Source organism: Drosophila bipectinata, chromosome XR, assembly GCF_030179905.1.
Source record: "Drosophila bipectinata strain 14024-0381.07 chromosome XR, DbipHiC1v2, whole genome shotgun sequence".
Lineage (NCBI taxonomy): Eukaryota > Metazoa > Arthropoda > Insecta > Diptera > Drosophilidae > Drosophila > Drosophila bipectinata.
The window spans coordinates 14,211,380-14,227,002 of NC_091735.1; the positions used below are offsets into that span (position 1 = coordinate 14,211,380).

A 15,623-nucleotide genomic window follows, 5' to 3' on the forward strand; every position below is an offset into this window, starting at 1 on the left:
GTCCCATAGCATATATGTCAAGGAAACTAAATAAAGCTCAGCGCAATTACACCGTGACAGAACTAGAATGCCTAGCAGTAGTTTTAGCAATTCAGAAATTCCGCAATTCAGATTTTGTTCTAGCCCAAAAAGATGACTTAGGATGCGAACGTCCCATAGCATATATGTCAAGGAAACTAAATAAAGCTCAGCGCAATTACACCGTGACAGAACTAGAATGCCTAGCAGTAGTTTTAGCAATTCAGAAATTCCGAATGTATATCGAAGGACATGTGTTTGAGGTAGTCACAGATCATGCAAGCCTAAAGTGGCTCATGAACCAATCCGACTTGAATGGGCGATTGGCCAGATGGGCTATCAAACTCCAAGGGTACGGTTTCACAATTGTTCATCGCAAAGGAAGCGAGAATGTTGTGGCAGACGCTCTTTCCCGAACTTATGAAAGTTCAGCTGCAGATACAATCTCCGCTCTGGAGTATGAAACTCTTCCACAAATCGACCTGGACTCAGAAGCATTCAAGTCATCCGAATATACTTCATTGATAGAGAAATTCAAGAACGCCGATCTGCCAGATTATCAGGTTATTGAAGGTTATATTTATCATCGAACGGAGTTTTCGGAAAACGGCCATGCTGATGATCGATGGAAACTTTTAGTTCCCAATTCACTGCGAGTCGGAGTAATATATGCAGCACACGATCAGCCAGCTTCAGCTCATTGCGGCATCGCCAAATGCTTAGACCAAATTCGGCGAAGATTCTATTGGCCCAATATGGTAGCAGACGTTAGGAATTATATCAAAAATTGCCAGGTGTGTCAAACTACGAAAGTGCCGAATCGACCTTTGAAACCACCAATGGGAGCTAAAGTGACATCTGAACGACCGTTCCAACGTCTATACTTAGATTTTATAGGACCATTTCCACGAACAAAGAAAGGTAACATAGGAATACTGATTATCCTCGATCACTTCTCAAAATTTACATTTTTGAAAGCAGTCAAAAAGTTCACTTCAAGGGTAGTCATAGACATCCTAAAAGAGGACATATTTACATGTTTTGGAGTACCCGAAACCATCGTCAGCGATAACGGTACTCAATTTAAGAGTCGCGAACTAGCTGACTTCCTTTCTAAATATGGTGTGCAACAAATCTTTACAGGTGTATACGCCCCACAATCTAACGCAGCCCTTAGAGCATATATGTATCAAGGCAGACCAACGCGAATGGGATACCTTTTTGAGCAGCATAAACGCCGCGCTTAGAAATTCCATCCACCAATCAATAGGAATTTCACCTTATTTTGCAGTTTTCGGCCAGCACATGCTTAGTCACGGCCATGATTTTAAATTATTGCGAAATCTAAACCTCCTATCCGAAGGCAGTGCTAGATTACCCAGATCTGACGAATTTCAGCAAATCAGATCGAGCATCGAAAAGTATGTTTCGAAAGCCTACGAACGAAACAAGCGTAGCTATGACCTGAGATGCCGACCTCGAACTTTTGAGGAAGGGCAAATTGTTACCAAAAGAAACTTTTTACTAAGCAAAGCAGCTGATCATTTTAACGCCAAGCTTGCTCCAGTTGGTATGAGAGCCCGAATCAAAAAGAAGTTAGGCCAATCTTGTTACGTGTTGGAGGACATGAATGGCAAGGAAATAGGTAAATATCATGCCAAGGATATTTGGTAATGGTGCACTCTCCTAGTGTTATCCAGTTTTAATGCAAGGGTGTTTTCCCTCGATTCAAACTGTAGGGGAGGGGTGTGTAGTGTGCACCTCATTCCAAAACCAAAACAAATATATAGGTAGGCCAATATTTCGTTGCTCGACTGTATCCACCCAATAGATGGGAACAGAATTGCATATGCATGTGCAATTCCCACCCACACTTGCATGAACGGACCAAAGTAGGTAGAAAATCATACGATTACTCCGTTAGGCAGGGAAGTTTTATGGAAGCATGGGAATGCTCAAACTCTTGGCAGTTCTTAGCATTTAGTCTTTTCTGATCTTTAGCCGAGTAAGAAGTTTCCATCAGCGTATTTTACAAGCGATAGGAAATTCGGAAAACACGTGTGGTGATTAATTAAAGAAGGAAAACACTTGTGCAACGAAGGCATTCGGCCTAAAATAAAATTAAAATCAATAGTTATTGATCGTGTTGGAAAAATTACAAGGTGAGACATTGCTTAAATAGTTCCAATACGCCAACATGACCAATTCTTTGTCAGGGGGCACAGTGTGCTACGATTCCGTCCAGGTGCTGCCTGATAGGCTTTGCATTTGGAATTTGGCCATTGGATCGGGCGTAAGACAGAGCTGAACCAGTAGAACCCCAGTAACCAACATGGAATAACATGGAATAAATGGGACACCTTTAGCTTCGTGATCTTCGCAAGGACCGCCGATAGAGTGACGTAACCAGCGACCGAGAAGCCCAAGTAGCGTGCATTAAGGAGGATCAGAATGTAGAGGAGAAATAACAACAACAACAAATAATTGTTGCCGCTGCAGTTCAGTTTTGTTTATTTTTGTGCTTCAGCGAGCAGCCAGCCACTTGTTAGTGACAGTTTCTGCATTTTGACAATTTTCTTTTGTGAGCCTGAATAGACCACATACCAGTATTACACAGTGCAAAAAAAACATTAACCTTGCCTGCGAGCATGTGTATGTAAACACTTTCGGCAATATTTAATTGCACAAAATATTCCAAGGCGAACCTCGATAGCCGCGCCAAATTAGTATCGAATCCCACCCCCAATTAATATCATGTATAATTATCTTTAATCTAATTCTATAAATCCTTAATTTTCTTAAAATTACCTAAATGTAAACTCCAAGGAGTATGAAGTATTTAGCCTAGGACCTTATTTTAAGTAGTTTTCATAAGCAGACAAAATCAGAAGTATTGGCCAGGTATTTCCCCAATGTATTCTTTCTCTTTTTAATTAAGTAAACAGCAAAAAGCACCTCATCTTCTTGGGCCCAACGATCGATGCAGAGTCGGAAAAGCTGAGTGAGTAAACGAGTAATTACCGAATTTGAATACAATGGGAAATCCATGCCATTTTCTTTACTTTGCCATTTGAATATTAGTTTAAATTGAATTTTCCTTAAATTGTATTTACTTATGGATTATATTTCCTTATTTTTGATTATATCTAATTATACGTAATGAACATGAGATAAATTCTTTTTATTTAGAGCACTTCGGGTCAAACATGGCAGTTGAATATGGGTAGACTCCACTGTTAGTGTCAAGTCTACATGGAAGGGAGGGTATAGACGAAGGACAACAACACCTAGTCTTTCATTCAATAGGGTCAGTAGTATAAACCACCCAAGGATCGGCCGACTCCTACCGCTTTCCTATCCCACTTCCTTCTCTGTCTACGACAAATTTCCGTAACGTACACAGTCTAGTTTGCCGTGCCCATACCCACGCCCCGTTCGACTGAGCCAAGCCGTCCCCCAAGTAGACAGAGGGGCGCGGTAGAGACCACCCGTGCAGTGTTAGGGACAGTTTACTGTACCTAACCTTATGACTTACTGTACGCGTTCGTTACAGTTTTATTCTCAGAGATAAAGCAATTTCGTCGCGTACAGATGGTCCGTCATCATTTCCTTCAATGTCGTTATCATTTATAGCCTGTTCAATATCCTCCAATTGAAAGTCGTCCCTTATTGACAAATTCCGTCTTCTACATATGTTGTGCAAAGCACAGCATACATTAATAATTTGGCAGCAAAAAATGGGCTGATAATTTAAGCATCGTTGTAAACCAGTGGTCGGCACCCCAATACATTGATATGATCTTACCGCATTAGTGTTAGTAACGAATAGCAGAAAGTAGGCTGTGAGCATGACGTTTCACACATTTATACCAGAGGTCGGCACGGCCCTATCTCGGGGGCATAGGAAATTTCTTTGCCCGAGCTCTGCCACCCACACACATTTGAATGTTGTACATTTTGAATGTTGTAAATGTGACTTACCGGTCGTCAGACATGTTAAAAACACATGTATTACATCTTAATTGCTTAGATTTTCTTAAGTCAAATAACTTTTGCTTTCTTTTGGCTTCGAAAGATGCAATTGAAAATAAAAAAGGCATTTTTTCGCGTTGTTTGCTGCTGACCAAACCTCAAATCAGCTGTTTCGGCAGCAAGAAATGATGAGAAATGAAACGTTTCGATAGCAAAACGATAACTAAAAACTTGTGAAAACCGGAGCACCTAAAAACGAAAATCTCGGTTTTGGTCCCAAAACGAAAACGAAAACCGAAAGTGAAAACTGGAGCATGCCTGTAAGTGACCAAAAAACTAATTCTGGTGAGTACAATCAAAAAGTAATGTGCTATACGTGAAGTTATGTATTAAATACCGAGCGGGGGGTAATCCTGCAGTAATTCCTTGGGGAGTTCGAATTCCTCGATGCGAGGAACTCTTTTATGTAAATTCCTTGATGGTTTGTTTGAAATATACCCCGAGGGTTCCTTGGGTGGAAATTCCATTACCTCGAGGTTTCCTTGAGTAATCCTTGAGGAATAGTACTGAAGAGATTTGACAGCTCAAACTTAATAACCAAAATGGGTTGAAAAATGGGATTCAGAAATTGGGTTGGAAAAACTTTTCTCCATAGAAAATATACATAGGGAAGCGTAGTTGTTCATTTGTTTAAGAACTGTTTCTAGAAAAGCTTTCTTTAAAAGAAGCTAAAATAGTGTACCATAGATCCCATTCCAACTTTCGAATTAACGAAAAACAAGAAAGGAAAGCAAACTTCGGGCGGAACCGAAGTTGATATGCCCTTGCATTTAAAACCGGATATATATCGCAATATTAAAAATATTGAAAAAATCTTCGTGCAGTGTTTCTATTGTTAGTACTTCCAGTACCGGCAGTACTTCCAGTACTTATAATATCCCCGGTAAGTTCCTCGTCAGCATTCAGCTTCGACACAATTCTTGATGTATTGCGCCTTCCGTCCTTATACAAGCTGCTACTTGCAGCCAACAACAATTTACCATACCAAGAAAAGTGCGCGCTTCGACACTGACATTCTTTCTAAGGAGTGAATTAACTTGTAGATACGCACTTCATTTTTGACATTTCGGACAGATAATGATTCACACATTCACGAATTGCAACCAGGGTGAATCCAGGTGAATCTGTTAAGTTCTACTTCACGAAAGACTGGTGTGCGCTCTATTCCGCGCATTGTTATAAGTTTAAGCTTAGTACTGAGTTGACGAAAATCCGCTGTCGAACAAGTGACAGCTGTCAAACTCCATATAAAAAAAACGGTGTAAAAAAAGGAAGAAGAAATTTTTGCCTCCTAGATTTTGCGGGTACTGAGTTGACGAAAATTTTTGTTATCGATTAGAATGGTGTTGCCGGATCAAAAAAAATAAACAGCTGCTCTCGGGGTGTTGAAAGAAATAATTTCATTTATTTCTATAGGTAAAACATGGAGGGAAAATTGATGAAACAAAAAAATAGTCGGCCCGAAAAATTTTCGACGCGCCAGGAGAACTTAAAATTAATTTATCAGTATTTAATTAAAATTAATAAAATGGCATTGAAATGATTTTTGATTGATTTTGATCCAGTTTTATTTTTCTTAATCAGCTCCTTAGCGGCGAGATACATCAACAAAACACCAAAATCCAATTGATTTGAATTCATTTTTGCTTATTGGTTTTTTGTTTACAAACAACAGCTGTTCAGTATTACCATATTTATTAATTTTTTTGGTCACACTAGCTCGGTAGCTGAATAAAGTGCGATATCGTTATCGGATTTTCAACAGCGGATTTTCGTCAACTCAGTACTAGGCTTTAAAATGGTTACCGCACTGGTAAGCTGCTGCCTAGTCTCATCCATGTAGTTAATAATAACATTATATACACGTAACATAAGTCATATGTCACTAAAAGTCCTCATAATATTTAAAGAAAGAGAATAGAACCCGAATTAGAGAAATATCTTACTTTGACTAAGCGTCGGAGTCTGTACCTCTTTATGTATTTTCGATTAATCAATGTATGACTTTCATTTGTAAGAAAGAAGATTTCAAGATGACATATCTGACAGGATGAAAAATTATTCCGCGGTCTTCTGGCAGCATTTTAACAATTTCATTTGTGTTAATTTACATGTTCAACAAAGGTCGTGAAATAAATGGCGACAACAAATCAGGCACTGGTGGTAGGCTCATGTAAATTGTATCTGCTGCCCCCTGATAATTGTTTCTGGTGCAGGCCTCTCGCTCGCTCCTGCGCCAATGGCAGTATTTGGGCGGGGTGGGTTTTTGAGACGACAGAGTACGGGATAGCCTGATCCGGAGACACCCAAACACGTCGTCGGGTGGCAGCCAGTCAAGTCCCATGTGAGCAGTGAAGTTTTTTAATCAAGCCGCCTGTCAAGTGTTTTCAAAACAAATATCGCGCTTATCCATCAATCAAAACACGCAAAATGGCAGCGTGACTTTCTACTAAGCAACGGCAACACCGGCAGAGCTGGCGAGAGCATCAAGTGGTTCTGGCACTTGCATAATCCAGTATACTTCCCTTTGCCGCAGGCTTCTCATCCAGTTTGTACCAAGCACTATGGAATGGAAGGGAACAATAAAGCGACACCGTTAAAAATTTGCATAAAAGGGTCAATAAATTTACGTAACTATTCCACTTTTCTTCAAAATGGTAAGAGTTTTTAAATTAAGTACTTATGTATGTTCATATGGTCATAGGTATATAACAACAGGGAAATGGTCATCAAAGTTTGGGTGTCCAACCTAAGCTCGCCGGCCTAAAAATTATTATTCCTACCTTATAAAAGCCAATACAAAAATTCTTTTGCAGGCGAGTCACAAATAAAAGCTCTAATTTTTATTACAAATTGGTTTGATTTATATAAAAAGCCAGATGAAATCAGCGAGCCAAGTTCAGAAACAAATGAATTTAAATACTCGTTAATATCTTTAGGCTTGCTATCTCCGCAAAAGACACCTGCTAGTAATACAGGGTAGGTGTTGTGAATATTTATAAGTATTGGCCATGCTTGCATTTTAGAACTTTTAAAAAGTGGCAGGCCATCAATATTAATATTTAGATGTATTTCCCTTTCATTAAAAGAATATTTTTCAAAAAAATCTGTTAGGCAATCTGCGATTCCATAATGAATATATTCTCCGCCACCAATTGGAACACAACAAGCCTCTTTCGGAGTTCTCTTTAAAGTTCTTGGGTCAATTGGCAAATCTGGTGACACACGGCGCAAGATAAGAAGAAGTTCGTTTAAAGCAGAGTATGAAATATTAAAAGAAACTGCCCAGCTCGATAATTCCTCACGCAACGATTTTTTATTGCACTCATCATAACCGTCGCTAGTTAAATAGTCGTCATCACTTTCTATAGAATTTTGGTTAATGTAATTATCTGGATGTTTGTTTATGTTTATATGTTTAATTTCTTCGCTGAGCATCACTGACGGTGGAGACTCACTGCGGCGTCGCTTAGCTCTAAGAGCATTAATTATTTTTTTCGACTCATTACGGCTTGATTTTCGATCACTCATTTTTATTTTTTATTGTCAATATATTTATATATATAAATAAAGATATTTACGTTTATTTTTTTAGTATTTCAATTTAACTTGCACTTCACGTGTTAAACCGTCCGACTTTCACTTTCGTAATGACCAAACTGAAAATTTTCTAGCATTTTCTTGTCGGAAGAATCTGCAATCCGTTATTCTAATCGAGCCCTTTACTTTGTGTTTACTTTCCATTATCTCCCAAAACGCACCGAAATCGCTCTAAAATATGTGTTAACTCAAAAAACGCTCCTAAATCGCTCTGAAATATGTGTTTACTCCGAAAACGCTCCTAAATCGCTCTGAAATATGAGTTTACTCCAAAAATGCTCCGAAGCAGGGCTCTTTTCAGACACCTAATTCGGAGCGCTCCTAACTTTGCATGCTGGGAATGTGTGACACGCATACATACAAAGGTTAATCCAAGCGCAGACCAACCTTCTACATCGCGCTCCTTTCAGAGACTGAGAACAGAATAGAGGTGGAGAAAAATCGATGGTTACATCGATTTAATCGATTTTTTCAAAACATCGATTTTCCATCTCTACGTGCGCATCGAAGAAGAATACGTGTAATTGTAAGTAAATTGGGATTAATTTATTATTTTATAAATTACTTATATTATGTTTGATATTAGTGTTCTGTTGGTGGTGTTGGCTGAAGTAGTGGAGTGGACGGTAATAGACAGATACCTGAAACGTAAGTAATTTTAATATAAAAGCTGTCGAAATTTGGACTTAATGCCTGCATATACAAATGAATATATGTATATATATATATATATATATGTTTATATATATATACATATGTGTACGTCTGCTTGGATGCAACCGCATGACATCATTTGTACGTTTATATGATGTTTATATGAAAATATTACTTTTTTAGGAACAGCAAATTCAGAGGAAAATATGGAGGAGCCAGCTCAAAAAAAGAAGCGAGAAGCTTCCATCGCTTGGAATCATTTTAAGAAAACGGTTGAAAAAACGCATGGCGTTTGTAATTATTGTGGAAAGGCCATAAAAACGATAGGAAACACCACAAATCTTCTGAACCATCTGAGCCACGTACATCCAGAACGGCTTAAAGACAGCAAAGGCATAAATCATACAACCGCTTTAGATGTGTTTGTGGGAAAGTCCACGGTGTATTATAGCAATGATACGGCGAGGAAAAGAAAGACTGATAAAATGGTGCTAAACATGATTGCCTGGGATGTTCAGCCTCCTGAAAGAAATGGACCCTCGATACAAATTGCCAAGCAGGACATACTTGCGGGATGTTTCTTTTCCAACAGAATATGAAAAATGTAAAGCGATATGTATACCAATGGCTCTACAGGAAGAGCTGAACTCCATTTTGATTACAATTTCACGACCGCAGCCAGCACCACCAACAAAGGAACCTACACAGTTCTATTTCCTAAAAACTAAAATTAAGGCAAAAGTGCAATCCTTTCGGGCTGATTCAGTCATTCTTTTACGGCAACACTTAGAAAAAGGGAACCAGTTGGAAAACTGCGATCCCCTTACGTATTGGAAGGTAATACCCTATATGCTAAGACATTTGTCCTTCAAATATTAAATTAAACATACTATCTTATTTCAGATCTCAACTGAAGAAGCTTTAAAAAAGATTTCAAACAAGTTCCAATGCATTCCAGCTTCGTCGAGTCGGAACGTCTGTTTAGCAAGGCAGGCCAAGTTATATCAGACCAAAAGCTTGTCGACGACTGATGGAGAAAGGCGAGGACGAGCCTTTCTCCATCAGTCGTCGACAAGCTTTTGTTTTTTATTTAAAACATCGATGTTTAATCGATTTTTTGCGCCGAAAACATCGAAAACATCGATGCTGTATGCTGTATGGTTAGTAGTGTAAGTATATACGAAATTTAATTAAAGCCATTAAAATAGAATAACAGTACGTTTAAATTTTAGGATTACGCTCAAAAATTATGGATGCAATGGATTTATTTGACAAGGGAGAAATTGACATGCAGGGTTTTTTGACAAGTACTGTTTCTCTAAATGACCGTTTTAAAAATCAGGACCTGGTTGACAGTGTACATTTGGATTGCAATTTATAGGGAATGTCATCTGAAATGAAGGGATCAGCATCTTCGCGTTCGTCGACTGATTCAAACACTAGTCAAATATTCGATTCGTCAATATTAGGGTTGTTGGTTTTTGAAAAAATATCGTATTGATGATATTTGCTGTGAAAAAAATATCAATCGATAATATTAAGAAATATCACCAAAAAAAATCGATATATCGAGTATTTTTGATATTTTTTATGGTCAGCTAAAATTGAAAAAAGGTTATTTGTAAATTTAAAAAAAGGTTTCAATGTGTGTTTGAACACATGAACTGCAAATAAGAGCTATTTTTTATTTAAAAAGTGAATTGAAAAACAAAAAATATTTATACCCACTCTCAAGCAACTTTTATTTACGTTCTTTGAAATAAAAAATAACAAAATTATTAAGGACATTGTATTCAAATTTAATTATAAAAAAACTTAATATAAAAAAAAAAGTTTTTTAAAACTTAATTAATTTATGGAATATGTACTAAATAATGCTAATTACCTAATTATCTTATTTAATGCTCTTAATTACTCTTAATTACAAAACAAATCTTTCTTCAATGATTTAAAAAAAACTCTTTCGGTTATATGCTGGTCTGTCATTCGACTACGGGAGTCACAGACAATGCATTTAATGGCAGAAGCCAACCGTTCAGATGGAACCGTACTTCCAGGCGTGATAAGATAACTTAATGCCAATTTCTGGCTTGAGTGACCAAACATAAAATATCGGAAATACCAACTCAAAAATATTATTATTGACTATATTTGCCCAAAAAATATTCCGATAATAATATTTTTTTAAGAGAAAATATATCGATGTATTGATATTTTGATATATTTCCGACATCCCTAATGTTCAAGATACTGACATAGATCTTGACACCTCCAAGTGTGATCACCGGGAAGCCTATATCTCTGCCAATATGCACCCTCGTGGTGTTCAAAATGAAACCTTGCTTCTTTGATGATTTTTTTTTTTTTACTTTTATGTTTTAAAATTTAAAATCAACAAATTCCTAGAGGGTCCCTTCAAAAACACCGGGGATAGACCATATCTCTGCTAATATGCATCCGATTCTCAAGCGGAATACTTTAAAAGATTCGTAGCGCGATTCTCCGCAATTCTGCATCAAAAACCGACAGCAAAATATTTTTTAGATTTTTTTCCAAAATTCCTAGGGGGTCCCTTTCAAAAACACCGGGAATGCCAGTATGACCCCCAAGATGGCTATATCTCTGCCAATATGCATCCGATTCTCAAGCGGGATACTTTAAAAGATTTGTAGCGCGATTCTCCGCAATTCTGCATCAAAATCCGAGAGCAAAATATTTTTTAGATTTTTTTCCAAAATTCCTTGGGGGTCCCCTTCAAAAACACCGGAAATGCCAGTATGACCCCCAAGATGGCTATATCTCTGCCAATATGCATCCGATTCTCAAGCGGGATACTTTAAAAGATTTGTAGCGCGATTCTCTGCAATTCTGCATCAAAATCCGAGAGCAAAATATTTTTTAGATTTTTTTCCAAAATTCCTTGGGGGTCCCCTTCAAAAACACCTGAAATGCCAGTATGACCCCCAAGATGGCTATATCTCTGCCAATATGCATCCGATTCTCAAGCGGGATACTTTAAAAGATTTGTAGCGCGATTCTCCGCAATTCTGCATCAAAATCCGAGAGCAAAATATTTTTTAGATTTTTATCAAAAATTTCTAGGGGGTCCCCTTCAAAAACACCGCGAATGCCAGTATGAGTATGAGTATCCAAGAAGGATATATCTCTGCCAATATGCATCCGATTCTAAAGCGTAGCACGATTCAATTTCTTACATTTTGAGAGAAACATTCCAGGGCTACCTTTCATGACAGTCTTTCATGTTCCAAACCTAAGAATAATCGATACTTGCCTATCGCTTGCCAATCGAGACTAGCAGGCCCTGATAAAGGCCCCAAAAAGGGTATAAAAGGCGAATTTCCTTCATTTCAAATCAGTAGTCAACGGAACTCCAAACCGTTGACTTCTCGCTTTTTATTTTATTTTTGTTTCCTATTTTATTTTTTCAAAAACTGGTTTTCTGATTTTATGTTATTTTTTTCGTTTTAAAAGTTAAATATATAAAATAGACTTAGGCATCTTAGATTTTTGTTGTTTCCATTAATTTTGGTGCCATCCTTTGATACAGTACTTCAGAGAAATCCTTTCTTTTGTTCAAGACTAAATTTTAACAATAATTTCGAGTGATTGATCGTTTTTATTTTATTTTTAAATTAGTGGTCTGATTTATTTTATTTTATTTTTAAATATTTTATTTTTAAATATATAAAATAGACTTAGGCATCTTATATTTTTGTTGTTTCCATTAATTTTGGTGCCATCCTTTGATTCAGTACTTCAGAGAAATCCTTTCTATTGTTCAAGAATAAATTTTAACAATAATTTCGAGTGATCGATCGTTTTTATTTTATTTTTAAATTGGTGGTCTGATTTATTATATTTTATTTTTTAATAAAAAAAATCAATGGTGTCTTGAAAACTTCCAACTCTGAGTTTACCCCCATTTCTTCAGCTCTTCTCTATTTATTTCATTTATATTTATTTTTTTATTTTTTAATACTTTGGATGCATTTAAAGAACATGAACATGTGAAGTTTTCCGACTGGTCGGTCTCTGATATTTTTTTTTTTTAATACCTTGTACAATCGAATGCCAACCAAGGGCATCTTAGATTCATTTCTAAAGCGCCAGGAAAAGTAGTCTTAATATTGACGGGAAATTGATAATTTTTTAATTAATTATTAAATGTTTTTTATAAAAAATCTTGAGCACTAGAGAATTGATACTCCATGTGGGTTTTGAATATTACAGCCTACCTTTTTTTATAATCTTCATTCTGTTTTTTGTTTTCTGTTTTCTTCCTATTTTCCAAGGTATCTTGGTCTGTGAAGCACGCCAATACTGCACCTACTACATATTTTTTTTTTATTATTATTTTATTTTTTTGTATTTGAATTATTTTTTAAATTTCAAATGTTATACAACCGCCCTCCTTCTCAATTGTCATTAGGGCTTCGTTTAATTTATTCAAAGACTCTTCCTTCCCCGATGATGGAATTGGATTCGATACGATCCATGTAAGAAAAAAATTTTGTTTCCTTTTGAAGACGTCCAGAGAAGGCTATATTTTTGGCAATTTCTATTTAGTTTCCAAGCAGAATACCTTAAATGATCAGTAACATTTTTGACTATTATTTTAAAAGAAAAAAATATTTTTTAGAATTTTTTAAAATGTCTTTAAAAACTCAAAGTAATTTTTTTTTTATCTGGCTTATCAGGCGTATGAGTAATATTTTTCAGAAAAATTGTATCTTTTTCAAAAAAATTAAAAGAAAACAAGAAAGGAAAGCTAACTTCGGGCGGAGCCGAAGTTTATATACCCTTGCAGTTTAAACCGGATATATGTCGCAAACATCGGATATAGTTGGCCGATCCTTATGGGAATATGAATATATAATCCAATTTATTACAATACAAAATCTAAAAAAAGTCTCAAGCTTCTATCTTCAAAAGTACCAAAGTTGATATTTCTACCAAAAACCATTTCCGATCGTTCAGTTATATGGCAGCTATAAGATATAGTCGGCCGACCATATAGACCATATCTCTGCTAATATGCATCCGATTCTCAAGCGGAATACTTTAAAAGGGGTTTGCGCGATTCTCCGCAATTCTGCATCAAAAACCGACAGCAAAATATTTTTTAGATTTTTTTCCAAAATTCCTAGGGGGTCCCTTTCAAAAACACCGGGAATGCCAGTATGACCCCCAAGATGGCTATATCTCTGCCAATATGCATCCGATTCTCAAGCGGGATACTTTAAAAGATTTGTAGCGCGATTCTCCGCAATTCTGCATCAAAATCCGAGAGCAAAATATTTTTTAGATTTTTTTCCAAAATTCCTTGGGGGTCCCCTTCAAAAACACCGGAAATGCCAGTATGACCCCCAAGATGGCTATATCTCTGCCAATATGCATCCGATTCTCAAGCGGGATACTTTAAAAGATTTGTAGCGCGATTCTCCGCAATTCTGCATCAAAATCCGAGAGCAAAATATTTTTTAGATTTTTTTCCAAAATTCCTTGGGGGTCCCCTTCAAAAACACCGGAAATGCCAGTATGACCCCCAAGATGGCTATATCTCTGCCAATATGCATCCGATTCTCAAGCGGGATACTTTAAAAGATTTGTAGCGCGATTCTCCGCAATTCTGCATCAAAATCCGAGAGCAAAATATTTTTTAGATTTTTATCAAAAATTTCTAGGGGGTCCCCTTCAAAAACACCGCGAATGCCAGTATGAGTATGAGTATCCAAGAAGGATATATCTCTGCCAATATGCATCCGATTCTAAAGCGTAGCACGATTCAATTTCTTACATTTTGAGAGAAACATTCCAGGGCTACCTTTCATGACAGTCTTTCATGTTCCAAACCTAAGAATAATCGATACTTGCCTATCGCTTGCCAATCGAGACTAGCAGGCCCTGATAAAGGCCCCAAAAAGGGTATAAAAGGCGAATTTCCTTCATTTCAAATCAGTAGTCAACGGAACTCCAAACCGTTGACTTCTCGCTTTTTATTTTATTTTTGTTTCCTATTTTATTTTTTCAAAAACTGGTTTTCTGATTTTATGTTATTTTTTTCGTTTTAAAAGTTAAATATATAAAATAGACTTAGGCATCTTAGATTTTTGTTGTTTCCATTAATTTTGGTGCCATCCTTTGATACAGTACTTCAGAGAAATCCTTTCTTTTGTTCAAGACTAAATTTTAACAATAATTTCGAGTGATTGATCGTTTTTATTTTATTTTTAAATTAGTGGTCTGATTTATTTTATTTTATTTTTAAATATTTTATTTTTAAATATATAAAATAGACTTAGGCATCTTATATTTTTGTTGTTTCCATTAATTTTGGTGCCATCCTTTGATTCAGTACTTCAGAGAAATCCTTTCTATTGTTCAAGAATAAATTTTAACAATAATTTCGAGTGATCGATCGTTTTTATTTTATTTTTAAATTGGTGGTCTGATTTATTATATTTTATTTTTTAATAAAAAAAATCAATGGTGTCTTGAAAACTTCCAACTCTGAGTTTACCCCCATTTCTTCAGCTCTTCTCTATTTATTTCATTTATATTTATTTTTGTATTTTTTAATACTTTGGATGCATTTAAAGAACATGAACATGTGAAGTTTTCCGACTGGTCGGTCTCTGATATTTTTTTTTTTTTAATACCTTGTACAATCGAATGCCAACCAAGGGCATCTTAGATTCATTTCTAAAGCGCCAGGAAAAGTAGTCTTAATATTGACGGGAAATTGATAATTTTTTAATTAATTATTAAATGTTTTTTATAAAAAATCTTGAGCACTAGAGAATTGATACTCCATGTGGGTTTTGAATATTACAGCCTACCTTTTTTTATAATCTTCATTCTGTTTTTTGTTTTCTGTTTTTTTCTTCCTATTTTCCAAGGTATCTTGGTCTGTGAAGCACGCCAATACTGCACCTACTACATATTTTTTTTTTATTATTATTTTATTTTTTTGTATTTGAATTATTTTTTAAATTTCAAATGTTATACAACCGCCCTCCTTCTCAATTGTCATTAGGGCTTCGTTTAATTTATTCAAAGACTCTTCCTTCCCCGATGATGGAATTGGATTCGATACGATCCATGTAAGAAAAAAATTTTGTTTCCTTTTGAAGACGTCCAGAGAAGGCTATATTTTTGGCAATTTCTATTTAGTTTCCAAGCAGAATACCTTAAATGATCAGTAACATTTTTGACTATTATTTTAAAAGAAAAAAATATTTTTTAGAATTTTTTAAAATGTCTTTAAAAACTCAAAGTAATTTTTTTTTTATCTGGCT

At 36.0% G+C, this 15,623-nt stretch overlaps 1 long non-coding RNA gene and 1 pseudogene across 1 annotated transcript; one reads left to right on the plus strand and one right to left on the minus strand.

Annotated features, from left to right (window-relative positions):
• Positions 1–3,565: 3,565 nt before the first annotated feature.
• Positions 3,566–15,623, minus strand: part of LOC108126751 (putative nuclease HARBI1) — a 163,312-nt pseudogene continuing 151,254 nt past the window's right edge.
• Positions 7,585–9,314, plus strand: LOC138925530 (uncharacterized). The gene is made up of 4 exons (XR_011441764.1): positions 7,585–8,176; positions 8,237–8,298; positions 8,488–9,141; positions 9,208–9,314. It is a non-coding gene; the product is annotated as an uncharacterized lncRNA (long non-coding RNA).